Genomic DNA, 13,300 nt, shown 5'->3' with positions numbered 1-13,300 from the left:
ATCCCAGCACTTTGGGAGGCTGAGGTGGGCAGATCACCTGCGGTCTGGAGTTCGAGACCATCCTGGCCAACATAGTGAAACCCCGCCTCTAACTAAAAACACAAAAATTAGCTGGGCATGGTAGCAAGTGCCTGTAATCCCAGCTACATGAGAGGCTGAGGCAGTAGAATTGTGTGAACCCAGGAGGTGGAGGTTGCAGTGAGCTGAAATTTCGCCACTGCACTCCAGCCTGGACAACAGAGCAAGACTCCATCTCAAAAAAAAAATAAATAAAATAAAAATAAGATACTTTCACTCCTATCTATCTGTCTTAGAGATGGGGTCTCACTCTGTTGCCAAGGCTGGTGTGCAGTGGCACGATCATGGCTCACTGAACCCTCAAACTCCTGGACTCAGGTGATCCTCTCACCTCAGCCTTCTGAGTAGCTGGGACAACAGGTGCACACCACCATGCCTGACAAATTAAAAACACTTCTTTTTCTAAAGATGGTGTGTCACTGTGTTGCCCAGGCTTGCTTCTGTTTCAACCAAGCCTCCTGATACTGGTCAGCAGGCATTCACAGTGGATGCTACACTGTCACCCTGACCCTCTCCTTTCCAAGACGGAAGCTTTCGCACCCCCAGCCAACAGCTGGCAGTTTCCTCCACCCTCCACCGCTGCCAACTGTCCTTCCAGAGGAGAGCCACCTCACCCAAGGTCACGCCCACTCCCTAGAGGCAGCTCACAGTCCCTAACCAGTCCCTCCCCTCAATGCAGGACAACTCTGAAGGTCCTTGCAGACTAGGACGCCTCTCCATTGCAGGTACAGGCAGCCCAGCTTTTCCCTGTGCCCCCTTCTCTTTCCTCTCCCACACCGGTGTGTGTCCCGAGGGCACTCCCAGCAAACCTGCTGCACACAAACCTCAGTCTCCTGGGGGAACACGTCCTGCAACAACTCATTAGGTACCAGGCACAGTTCTAAGCACTTTACACATACATTTCTTTCTTTCTTTTTTTTTTTCCGAGATAAAGTGCTCACCCAGTTGCCAGACTGGGGTGCAGTAGCGCGATCTTGGCTCACTGCAACCTCTACCTCCTGGGTTCAAGCGATTCTCCTGTCTCAGCCTCCCAAGTAGCTGGGGTTGTAAGGCAACTGCCACCATGCCGGGCTAATTTTTGGGTTTTTAGTAGAAACAGGGTTTCACCATGTTGGCCAGGATGGGGAGGCAGGCATTTTTGTTACCAACGGCTTTGTAACTTGCCCAAGATCGCAGAGCTAGTAAGCCGGAGAGCCAGGGTCGTTATGCAGGGAGTTGGGCTCTGGGGTTCTGAAGTGTTAGAACACTATCTTCCAGAACATTCCTGAGGTCTAGCTTGAGGAAATTAGACAGAGGAAACAGTGAAGATGTATTCTGATTTGAGGGGGAAAAAAGTCTCTGCTGCCTCCAGTTTTCTAGGAGTCCCTTTTTAGTTTCTGAACATGCAGCCCCTTGTGTCTTAGTTTACTTCAGTGGTTCTTGTCCAGGGGTGATTTTGCTTCCCAGAGGATATTTGGCAATATCTGGAAGATCTGGAGGCATTTTTTGGTTGACATCCTAGGGGGATAGTAAGGGTATTTAGTAGGTAGAGGCCAAGGATGCTACTAAATGTCCTACAATGTACGGGACAGTCTCCCACAACAAATCTAGCTACATGTCAGTGGTATTGAGGTTGAGAAACCCTGTGCTCTAGCTGGAAGCTGTCTCCTGGCTGATTTTACCCTGAAGGAGTCCCAGGATGATGACTATTTGGGAGTAGACTTTGATCAAGGTGGTGAGAGGTACTTGAGCATGGGAGTGTCCATGAAGGACAAATATTATCCCAACTTAGTTCAAGGGAAGACTGCACAAAGCTTCTGGTTAATACCAGTGGCTGAGCTGTGAAGGCACCCCTTTTCCTCGACCAGGAAGTTCCTGTGGTTATGTGGTGGACCAGGCATTTTCCTGTCCTCCTCCCAACTCCCCTTTAAACATGTACACTGATGGCCGGGCACAGTGGCTTACGTCTGTAATCCCAGCACTACGGGAGGCCTAGGTGGGCGGATCATCTGAGGTCAGGAGTTTAAGACCAGCCTGACCAACATGGAGAATCCCCATCTCTACTAAAAATACAAAATTAGCCAGGCGTGGCAGTGCATGCCTGTAATCCCAGCTACTCGGGAGCCTGAGGCAGAAGAATCGCTTGAACCCAGAGGCAGAGGTTAAGGTGAGCCGAGATCATGCCATTGCACTCCAGCCTGGGTAACAAAGAGCAAAACTCCATTGAAAAAAAAAACAGAAAAACAAAAAAACACAACCCACCAGTTGGGATCAAGCTGTCTGGGGAGGTAGGGAACTGCAACCCAGCCCGGGGTAATAGACATGACATCCTCAAACCTCACTATCTATCCTGAGGACTTCTAGCCCTCCCCCGAATGCCACTTATGGAGCCAGCTACCGACTCAGTGTTTGCACTTAACTGCCTAATGGCATCTCACACTTAACAGGTACACAATTGAGCAGCTGAGTCCCACCTGGCCGCCCACCCCCAGAGCCTTCTCCACCTCAGGGTCTGGAGCCGCATTCTTCCCTGACCACTCTTCACACCCCACTTCCAATCCCTTGGCAAATCTTGTCAGTTTGACTTTAAGATGCCCCCACCATTTCTGACTTTCTATTTTTTTTTTTTTTTTTTTTCTTTTTTTCAGACAGGGTCTTACCCTGTCACCCAGGTTGGAGTGCAGTGATACAATCATAGCTCACTGCGGCCTTGACCTCTGGGCACAAGTGATCCTCCCACCTCAGCCTCCCAAGTAGCTGGTACCAGAGGTACACACCACCACGCCTGGCTAACTTTTTCTATTGTTAATTTTTTGTAGAGATGGGGTCTCCCTATGTTGCCCAGGGTGGTCTTGGAATCCTGGGTTCAAGTGATCCTCCCATGTTGGTCTCCCAAACTACTGGGATTACAGGTGTGAGCCTCACACCTGGCCTCTGATCATCTCTTACCTCCTCAACTGCCACACACTTGGTCCAAGCCACTATCATTTTTTTGCCTTCTGCCTGGTTTTCCTGCTGCCACATTTATGATGGAAGTCAATTCTCAATACAGCGTCCAGGATGAGCCTGTTAAACCTAAGTCAGGTGATCTCACTCCTCTGCTTGGCCGACCCCCTCACGGTAAACACTCAAATCATTAGGATGTCTGCAAGACCCCATGTGCTCCAACCCTCCCTCACTCCTGCCCCCTACGGCTCCATGCCGGCCACACTGAACTCCTTCAATACACTAAGCCCACTCTCGCCTCAGGGCCTGTGCACCGGCTATTCCTGTGCCACCCAATGCTCTTTTCCATTAGTCTCAATTCAAATGTCTCCTTCTTGGAGAGGACAGGCCTTCCGTAATCACTCCATTGAAGAGCCATACCCCAGGCTGGGCACGGTGGCTCATGCCTGTAATCCCAGCACTTTGGGAGATTGAGGTGGGTGGATGGCTTCAAGCCAGGAGTTTGAAACCAGCCTGGGCAACTTGGTGAAACCCCATCTCTACTAAAAATACAAAAATTAGCAGGGCAAGGTGGTGTGCAGCTATAGTCCCAGCTACTCAGGACACTGAGGTGGGAGGATTGATTGACTGAGCCCTGGCAATTGAGTGAGCTTAGATCATGCCACTGCACTCCAGCCTAGGTAACAAGAGTGAGACCCTGTCTCTAAACAAATAAATTAATAAAGAGCAATACCCTTCCTCCTCCACACTCTCTATTCTCATTACCCGGCTTAAATTTTTCCCCAGCTATTATTGCCCTTTTATGTACATTTAGTTGTTTATACTGGCCCGCTTCCTCCTCTCGTCCAAATTGACTTATTACTGTCCATTTTCCACTCCTTCTGCTTTTTAATATCATAGGTTGTTGTTATTTACTGTTTTTGTTATAAACTGCTTCTAATCCTTTATGGAATAAAAAGATACATAAAAAAGGAACCAGATCATTATCACCTGGCTTAAGGCAGAACTGTTAATTAGACCAGTGCTTCTTTTTCCTCCAGGATTGCCAAACAAATAAGCAAAAAGGAGCAAACAGACATGCCTTCCCACTCCCTTGAGCCTTAGGAGAGAAGCCTGAGGCTGCCACTAAAAAAGCCACATGTTCTTGAGACTTTACCTTCCGTGAGCATTCTACACTGTATTTCCTAATACATTTACATGGTTTCAATTATAAAACTTCTCAAAGTTTTCCCCGTAAAAATAACCCCACCAAAAATGTGCTCCATGTAAAATGCTACTGATGTGGGGGTCCTGGGGCTTCCTGTCCACCCTCGCCTCAGGGACCTTCAGAACCCAGGGTTGGGAGTTGGCGGAGAGAGACTGGGAATGACATTTCCTTTGGGCAAGTGAATTGGCTGGAGCTGGGTAGGGCATCACCAGAGTTTTGAGTTCTAGTCCCAGCTCTGGCACCTACAGCCTTGGGCGGGTCCCCCCACTGTAATTTGGCCTGAGTGTCCTGAAAGGTTTGGGGTTTTTTGTTGTTGTTTTGTTTTGTTTTTGGTTTCGCTCTGTCTCCAAGGCTGGAGTGCAGTGGTGCCATCTCTGCTCACTGCAACTTCCGCCTCCCCAGTTCAAGAGATTCTCCTGCCTCAACTTCCCAAGTAGCTGGGATTACAGGTTACTGCCATCACACCTGGCTAATTTTTGTATTTTTAGTAGAGATGGGGTTTCGCCATGTTGGCCAGGATGGTCTCGATCTCCTGACCTCGTGATCCATCCACCTCCACCTCCCAAAGTGCTGGGATTACAGGTGTGAGCAACTGTGCCCGGCCCGGGTTTGGGTTTTTAAGCTTAGTTCCCACCAGGCTGAATGTAACCATGGGCCTTAACTTCTGAACATGCTCTGATGGAAGAAGAAGGAAGATGGTGGTGAGAGCAGGGCTGGGGCTGGGACGGCTGGTGGGTGCTCTGGCAGGGCATGGGCTAAGGCAGGGAGGCCTCAGAGGGGTGGTGCTCCTGGGAGGACCCACAGCTGGGGCCTGTTCAGGCTTGGCTCTCTTCTATGCTGTAGAAAACTCTGCAGTGAAGGAGGCTGGAAAGCCCAAGCTATTTCTGGGGCTGGGCTTTCCTGAAGGTGGGGAGGGTGCCCATCCAATCTTCCAAAAGAGGGCAGAGCTACCAACTCATCAGTGCCAACATCTAAACCACAAGCCAAGAACACAGCCCTCCTAGGTCACCCTGTCCTCTCCCTTCCCACTCAGGCACCTCTGAGCCACAGTGCAGAGGCGACATTTCTCATCCCTGCATGTCACTTCCAGCCTCAGGAGGTGCCCTTGGTCCAGAGCCCAGCCCCTGCCTACCCATCAAGTGACCACATCTCTGGGGAAGGAGGCAGCTCACCTGGGAAGAATGTCAATTCTTCCATAAGGATCACACTTGTCATCTCTAATACCACATCTCTCCATGACACCTTTGGGGCATAATGACCCCGCTTTATCGATGAGGAAGGTGAGACTCAGAGCAATTTGGTCACTTGCAGCTCACGGAGCTGTTGGGTATGGGCTGGCCACAGACCTTCCAGGCATCTTTCCTCCCTGTCACTGTGCTCAGCGTTTAGGGGTGGGAAAGAGGGTAAGAATCTCAGGGCAGTGAAAAGAAAACCAGGAAGCCGGGCGCGGTGGCTCAAGCCTGTAATCCCAGCACTTTGGGAGGCCGAGGCGGGTGGATCACGAGGTCAAGAGATCAAGACCATCCTGGTCAACATGGTGAAACCCCGTCTCTACTAAAAATACAAAACATTAGCTGGGCATGGTGGCACGCGCCTGTAATCCCAGCTACCCAGGAGGCTGAGGCAGGAGAATTGCCTGAACCCAGGAGGCAGAGGTTGCGGTGAGCCGAGATCGCGCCATTGCACTCCAGCCTGGGTAACAAAGAGCAAAACTCCCTCAAAAAAAAAAAAAAGAAAACCAGGAAAACTTAACCAAGGATATAGAACATGCATTTCATAAGCCACCCCGGTGTCATAACGAAATAATACATAGCTGTGTGCTTATATATTCCTAGAATAGCTTTGAAGGAGCATACATGAGGCCAGCAATAGCAGCTGTTCCTGGAGTGGGCAATGTGGTGACTGAAGAAATAGAATGAGAAGGAATAAAGTGTAGTTCTTTTTGTTTCTTTGTTTTTGAGACAGAGTTTCACTCTTGTTGCCCAGGCTGGAGTGCAATGGTGTGACCTCGGCTCACTGCAACCTCCGCCTCCCAGGTTGAAGCGATTCTCCTGCCTCAGCCTCCTGAGTAGCTGGGATTACAGGCATGTACCACCACCCCCTGCTAATTTTGTATTTTTAGTAGAGAGGGGTTTCTCCATGTTGGTCAGTCTGGTCTTGAACTCCCAACCTCAGGTGATCTGCCAGCCTTGGCCTCCCAAAGTGCTGGGATTACAAGCATGAGCCACTGCGCCCCGCTGAAAGTGTAGTTTTTACTGTTTTACTCTTTTGTACCTTTTGAGTTTTGTGCTGAGTCCATTTATTATGAGTTAATATGAAGTATTTAAATTAGTACCCAGCACATAGTAAGTGCTATGCAAATGAAAGCTATTATTATTTAAAAATCATGTAAAATTATTTTGACGGGAGACCAGGAGAGGGGAATGGGTGAGGCACTGCGCAGGGTTTTGGGTTGGAGCTTGCTGTATGGCCAGGCCCTGAAAGGAGAAGCAGGGTTCCTGGGCACCTCCAAGAACTCAGGAGGGATAGGGATACAGCCCTCCTTCAGACAAGCTGAGGACATACTCCCTAATAAGACCCCAGAGTTCCAGAGCATTCTGTGAAGCCAGTGGAAGGCTTCAGGGGAGTCCACGAGATATGGCGCACTCAGGCTCTCTACGGAGGAATCTGAGAGGAGGGACAGAGTATTTCAGAGGGCATGGCAGAACTCACCCTGGGCTCCTTGAGGACAAGGTCTACATCCTCTGGGTTGGCTGAATGACCTTCCCGATGGCTGCGCCTGGCCTGTCACCTGGGCAATCTGACAAGCTTGTGGGGTAGCACCTGCACCAGCAAGGGTTGGAAGGAGCACAGAGCTTGGGTTTGCTTCTGTGTGTGTCTTTTGTTTGTTTCACTCTTGTGGCCCAGGCTGGAATGCAATGGCACGATCTCGGCTCACCACAACCTCTGCCTCCCGAGTTCAAGCGATGCTCCTGCCTCAGCCTCCCGAGTAGCTGGGATTACAGGCATGTGCCAACACGCTCAGCTAATTTTGTGTTTTTAGTAGAGACGGGGTTTCTCCATGTTGGTCAGGCTGGTCTCGAACTCCCAACCTCAGGTGATCCGCCCGCCTTGGCCTCCCAAAGTGCTGGGATTACAGGCGTGAGCCACCGTACATGGCCTGTGTGTGTCTTCCTCAACCTTTGTAGCTGCTCTTCTGCTGACCAAGCTCCTTGGGGAGCACTTGGTAGCTTAGGACAGAGTCTCACAATTCTCTGGAATGTATCCGGCCTGAGGAACGTAGGGTGAAAAAACTGCTTTGCTCACTCTATTTGGATTGCCAGGAGAGGATGGTGGAAGAGGGGGCAGCTTCTGGCACTGGAGAGAGGGTGCCGCAGATCGGGGAGTGGCTTGTGATGATTTATGCGGTTTGCTTCTCCCCAGGAGAACTCCTAGACAGAGTTCCTGAAGGAGTTACTCACTTCACACGTGAGCACCCCTGCAAGACAGGGGTGGGAAAGGGGAAGAATCTCAGGGGAGCGAAAGGAAAAGCCACCCTGGAGGCACGGGAGAGAAAACCAAAGCCGAGTTCTCTTCAGGAGAGCTTCCTGGCTCCCTCCTCAGCCGGGCTTACCAATAAGGACACCGTATTTCAAAATCGCACCGTGGAAAAGCTGGCCTCAGTCATCATAACAGAAATTCAAACTAAGGCTATTCCAAAATAGCATTTTTTACTTATCAGATTGGCAAGAGAGGAAAACACATGGTGTTGGCGAGGATGTGGGGAAATGGGCTCTGTTTTTCTGGAGGAAGGTAACACTGGCACAACCTCTACGGAGAGCATTTGGCAATGGCTGCCATCCTAGTTGGCTCTAACAAAGTACTAGAAACCAGGTGGCTTATGAACAACGGAAATTTATTTCTCTTTGTTTTTTTTTTTTTTTTTAGAGACGGGGTCTCACTATGTCGCCTAGGCTAGAGTGCAGTGGCTATTCACAGGTGCCATCCCACTACTGATCACGGGAGTTTTGACTTGCTCCATTTCTGAGCTGGGCCGATTCGTCCCTCCTTAGGCAACCTGGTGGTCCATATTGAGGCTGAACTTAGTGCAGACACCCGATCCGCATAGCACACTACAGCCCAGAACTCCTGGGCTCAAGCGATCCTTCCACCTCAGCCTCCCGAGTGGCTGAGACTACAGGCATGTGCCACCACGCTGGCAGAAATTTATTTCTCACAGTGCTGGGAAGCCCAGGATCAAGGCAGATTCATCATCTGGTGAGGGCCTGTTCTCTAGCTTACAGAAGGCGCCTTCTCACCATGTCCTCATATGGTGGAAGGGCAAGCAGCCCTCTGGGGTCTCGTAAACTAATTTTTTTTTTCTTTTTTTTTTTTCTTTTTTTTTTTTGAGACGGAGTTTCACTCATGTTACCCAGGCTGGAGTGCAATGGCGCGATCTCGGCTCACCGCAACCTCCGCCTCCTGGGTTCAGGCAATTCTCCTGCCTCAGCCTCCTGAGTAGCTGGGATTACAGGCACGCACCACCATGCCCAGCTAATTTTTTGTATTTTTAGTAGAGACGGGGTTTCACCATGTTGACCAGGATGGTCTCGATCTCTTGACCTCGTGATCCACCCGCCTTGGCCTCCCAAAGTGCTGGGATTACAGGCTTGAGCCACCGCGCCCGGCCTCGTAAACTAATTATTATCATTTTTGTATTTTAGTAGAGACAGGGTTTCACCATGTTGGCCAGCCTGGTCCTGCACTGCTGACCTCAGGTGATCCATCAGCCTCAGCCTCCCAAAGTGCTGGGATTATAGGCGTGAGCCACCATGCCAGGCCCATTTTTAATTTTTGTGGAGATTAGGGGTCTCACCATGTTACCCAGGCTGGTCTCAAACTCCTAAACTCAAGTGATCCTCCTGCCTCAGCCTCCCAAATCATTGGGATTGCAGGTGTGAGCCACCGTGGCTGGCCTAGAGGCACTAATCCCATTCACAAAGGCTCTACCCTCATGACCTAATTACCTCCTTAGAGGCCCACCTTCTAACATTATCACCTCGGGGATTTTCATATAAATGTTGGGGGGACACAAACATTTAGGCCATAGCAACTACAAACACAGGCTGGGAATTCTCCTTCTACAAAGTTGCCCTGCAGATATCCCAACAAAGAAGCATCCTATCAGCCAGCATTGTTTGCTGGAAATAGTCTCAATTTCTCTAAATAGAAAACTGGTCATAAGTTAAGACATACAATGGAACACTCTGCAGCCACCAAAACAAATGAAGTTCTTTCCATATCAGGAGTGACCTCCAAGAGATAGGAAGTGGGGAAAGAAGCAAGTGCGGAAGAGCGTGCGCAGTATTCATGTAAAAACACAGAAAATGTGTCTGTATTTGCTGGATATGCACAGACCACCTCGAGAGGATGCTTCAGAAACTGGTATCACCGGTTGCATATTTCGAGGGGACGTGGATTCTCAGAACAGCCTTGCTCTTTATGGGAGTCTCCATCTCCTTTAGGCTGGAGAAAGGCAATACCTCCTCCACTCATCCAAGAAAAGAGCTCACTCTGTTGCTCTCCAGATGCGATGGGTAGACACATGGTGAGGAGAGAGCAGGGTCATGCCATGTAGTGGCTTGGTGACCTCACACAAGTTACTTAGCTTCTAAGCCTCCGTTTCCTCTTCTGTTAAACAGCAAAAATAATACTACTATTAATAAATAAGGCCAGGCACAGTAGCTCAAGCCTGTAATCCCGGCACTTTGGGAGGCCAAGGTGGGTGGATCACCTGAGGCCAGGAGTTCGAGACCAGCCTGGCCAGCATGGTGAAACCCCATCAGTACTAAAAATACAAAAATCAGCAGGATGCAGTGGCATGTGCCTGTAATCCCAGCTACTTGGGAGGCTGAGGAAGGAGAATCACTTGAACCCGGGAGGCGGAGGTTGTGGTGAGCTGAGATCCTACCACTGCACTCCAGCCTGGGTGACAGGGCAAGACTCCATCCCAAAAAACAATAAATTAAATAAATAAGTTGATTTATGTGTAAATGGGGATAATCATTTTCCCTACCTCACTAGGATATCATGAGGATGAACCTTTAATCTCTGTGAAGTGCTTAGCACTGTGCCTGGCGTATAGGAAGTGCTCAGCAAATGAATTTGTTCCACATACATCATATTATCTCCTCTGCGCTTCTTACCCCTATGGGATCAAAATGGAAACTCCTCGGTGAGACCAACGTGGTCTATTTTCAACCTTCACTGCCACACTCAGCCCTTGCCACTCCCTTGTATCTTGTGTCCTGTGTTCACTCTACCTAGAATGTCCTTCCTTCCTTTGCTTGACTTGGTCAAAGTCCAGCTTAAATGTCACCGTCCCTGGGATGATCCTCCTGAAGCCCCAGCCCAGAAAGAGTTTGTGCTCCCTTCTCTGTGATGGCAGAGTCCCTGGATGCTCCTCTGTCGGGCATCATCACACAGAACAGTGACTATGTTCCTGGTTCCAGCCGATACACACACACTTGTTTTTTACAACAGAAGGAATCGGGAAAACAAACAAACAAAAAAAACCATTCAACTCAAATAAAACTGCAATGAGACTAGCAACGTTCAAGAAGTTCTACACTGAGGTGGCAAGAAGACAGCACTCATGCAGGAATGCCAACTGGCACACATTTGAGACCTGGGTGACATCTGTCCACATTCAGTGGACACCCATAACAAAAGGGCACAGGCAGAAAGCTGCTCGTTGTATCAATGCTTGAAAGAACAGAGGGCTGGAAACTACCTAAACGCCCATCAGCTGAGGACTGGGAAATCCGTAATGGTCGGAGTATACAGCAACCTAGCAGCCACGGAACAGAGTCGCTCTTTGTTACTAACATGGAACACCACCAAAAAATACACAGAGAAGTAGAAAAAAAAAAGTACGGGTAGTTTCTATAGTCTTTGCCATTGTGGAAAACAGGGAGAAAATGCATACAAGTATTGTATTTGATGCACAGAATATTTCTGGAAGAACACATGAGGTCATATTAACAGTAACACAGTAGCAGCTGCCAGGAATGAGGTCTGAGCTTCTGGGAAACAGGGGAGGAGGAAGGTATTTTGTTATCATTTATATCTTTTTCTCTTTTGAATTTTATGCTGTAGACATATATTATCTGTTCAAAATTAAATAGCTTTTTAATAAAGAAAAAAAAGAAAAGCTAGTAATCAAATGAAGATAAGGTAACCCACAAGCTCCAAGAGGAGGAAAAATACCTTGAATTTGTTTCCAGGAGCGCGAGGGTCCATGGCAAAGCTTTACTCTGGGCCAGCTGCACCCCCACTTGCACCTGGGCACTGGCAGTTGATGTTGGGAGAATTAAGAACGTTTTTCAGTATGTGCCTGAGTAAGACAGAAGAATGAGAAACTCACTATCAATAGCTGAGGAAAACTCGTAAATGAATGCATAACAAAGTTCAAAAGAAACAGAATGTGTGCCAGCCTGGCCAACGTGATGGAACCCCGTCTCTACTAAAAATACAAAAATTAGCCGGGCGGGGTGGCGGGAGCCTGTCATCCCAGCTTCTCAGGAAGCTGAGGCAGGAGAATCTCTTGAACTGGGGAGATGGAGGTTGCAGTGAGGTGAGACCGCACTATTGCACTCCAGCCTAGGTGACAGAGCGAGACTATCTCAAAAAAAAAAAAAAAGAAAAAAGAAATAGAATGTGTGGCCCCAGGGCTCGCTCTTTATGGCAAAAACTGACAAGGCTCAGAGGGTTCTTCTTGTACCCACAAAGCTTCCTCTAAGAGCCTCTGAAGCCCCTCACCATTGATTTATTATTTATTTAACATATGAATTTATGTACAATATATAATTTTAATCCTAGTATATACATTATTTTTGCATCCTGATATTTTCATTTAATATATAATTGACATTTTTCCATTTCATTAAGTACTCTTCCAAAACATAATTTTTAATGGTTCCACATTATTGAAACTTACGGATATATAATAGTTTATTAATAATTTTCCATTGCTGGGGGCTGGGCATGGTAGCTGACACTTGTAATCCCAGCACTTTGGGAGGCCAAGGTGAGTGGATCACTTGGGGTCAGGAGTTCAAGACCAGTCTAGCCAACATGGCGAAACCCCGTCTCTACTAAAAATACAAAAATTTGCTGAGTGTGGTGGCGGGCACCTGTAATACCAGTTACTCAGGAGGCTGAGGCAGGAGAATCGCTTGAACCCGGGAGACGGGGGTTGCAGTGAGCTGAGGTTGTCCCACTGCATTCCAGCCTGGGTGACAGAGCAAGACTCCATCTCAAAAAAACAAAACGAAACAAAACAACAAACCCAAAAAACAAATAATTCTCCATTGCTGGACATTTAGCTACTTTCTAGGCTTTTGCTATTATAAATAAAGCTATGATGCACATCTTTGCATATCAATCTTGCTTTTTACAAATTTTATTTTAGATATGGGGGATACATGTGCAGGCTGGCTACATGGGCATATTACACCCAGGTAGTGAGCATAGTACCTAATAGGTAGGTTTTCAGCCGAGGCCCTCCCTCCCTTTTGCTTAGGATTACAGCCTCTGGTTCCATCCATGTTGCTGTCAAGGACATGATTCCAATCTTGTTTACAGCTGTGCACTGATCGTCTATTTAAAAGCCTCTGAAGATCATCAAGAACTCTCTGGGTAAAGGAGCTGAGGCGGGGCCTTTTCCAACCCTGGACCCCAGATGACCATGATAAGAAAAGCCTCCCAGAGAAACCTACAGGAGGACCTACTAGTTCCAGGGACCCGTTCCTGGGACACCGCTGATTCAGAGCTGGCATCCCCAAACTGACCCTGCCTAGGGGAAGGGACAACCTGAGGGCCAATGCCGCCAAGGAAGCCTCTGCTGCCTTTACAAGGGAGAAGGCTGGTTTCAGCCTACACCACACCAGCCTCAAAAGAGACGTTACAAGAGGGACTCGGGAGCCTCAGGAGCTGTGCTGGGGTACCCCAGACGCCCCAGTTCAGTGGCTGAGTTCTCGAAGGCTGGGTGAGACAACACCCCCTTAACCTCCCTCCCATCTTCCCTAGGCCATCTCGGCCCTCCTCCCT

General features: G+C 48.7%; 1 long non-coding RNA gene across 2 annotated transcripts; it reads right to left on the bottom strand.

Annotated features, from left to right (window-relative positions):
• Window positions 1–1,367: 1,367 nt before the first annotated feature.
• Window positions 1,368–11,547, bottom strand: LOC119473956. 2 transcript variants are annotated; one of them, XR_005203226.1, is made up of 3 exons: window positions 11,459–11,547; window positions 3,007–3,132; window positions 1,368–1,575 (listed from the first exon to the last, which is right to left on the bottom strand). It is a non-coding gene; the product is annotated as an uncharacterized LOC119473956 (long non-coding RNA). The 2 variants fall into 2 exon arrangements; XR_005203227.1 differs by having other exon boundaries at window positions 3,007–3,123.
• Between the last annotated feature and the right edge of the window lie 1,753 nt (window positions 11,548–13,300).

This window comes from Cebus imitator, unplaced genomic scaffold, assembly GCF_001604975.1.
Source record: "Cebus imitator isolate Cc_AM_T3 unplaced genomic scaffold, Cebus_imitator-1.0 Scaffold197, whole genome shotgun sequence".
Lineage (NCBI taxonomy): Eukaryota > Metazoa > Chordata > Mammalia > Primates > Cebidae > Cebus > Cebus imitator.
This window is presented reverse-complemented; position numbering and strand designations above follow the sequence as displayed.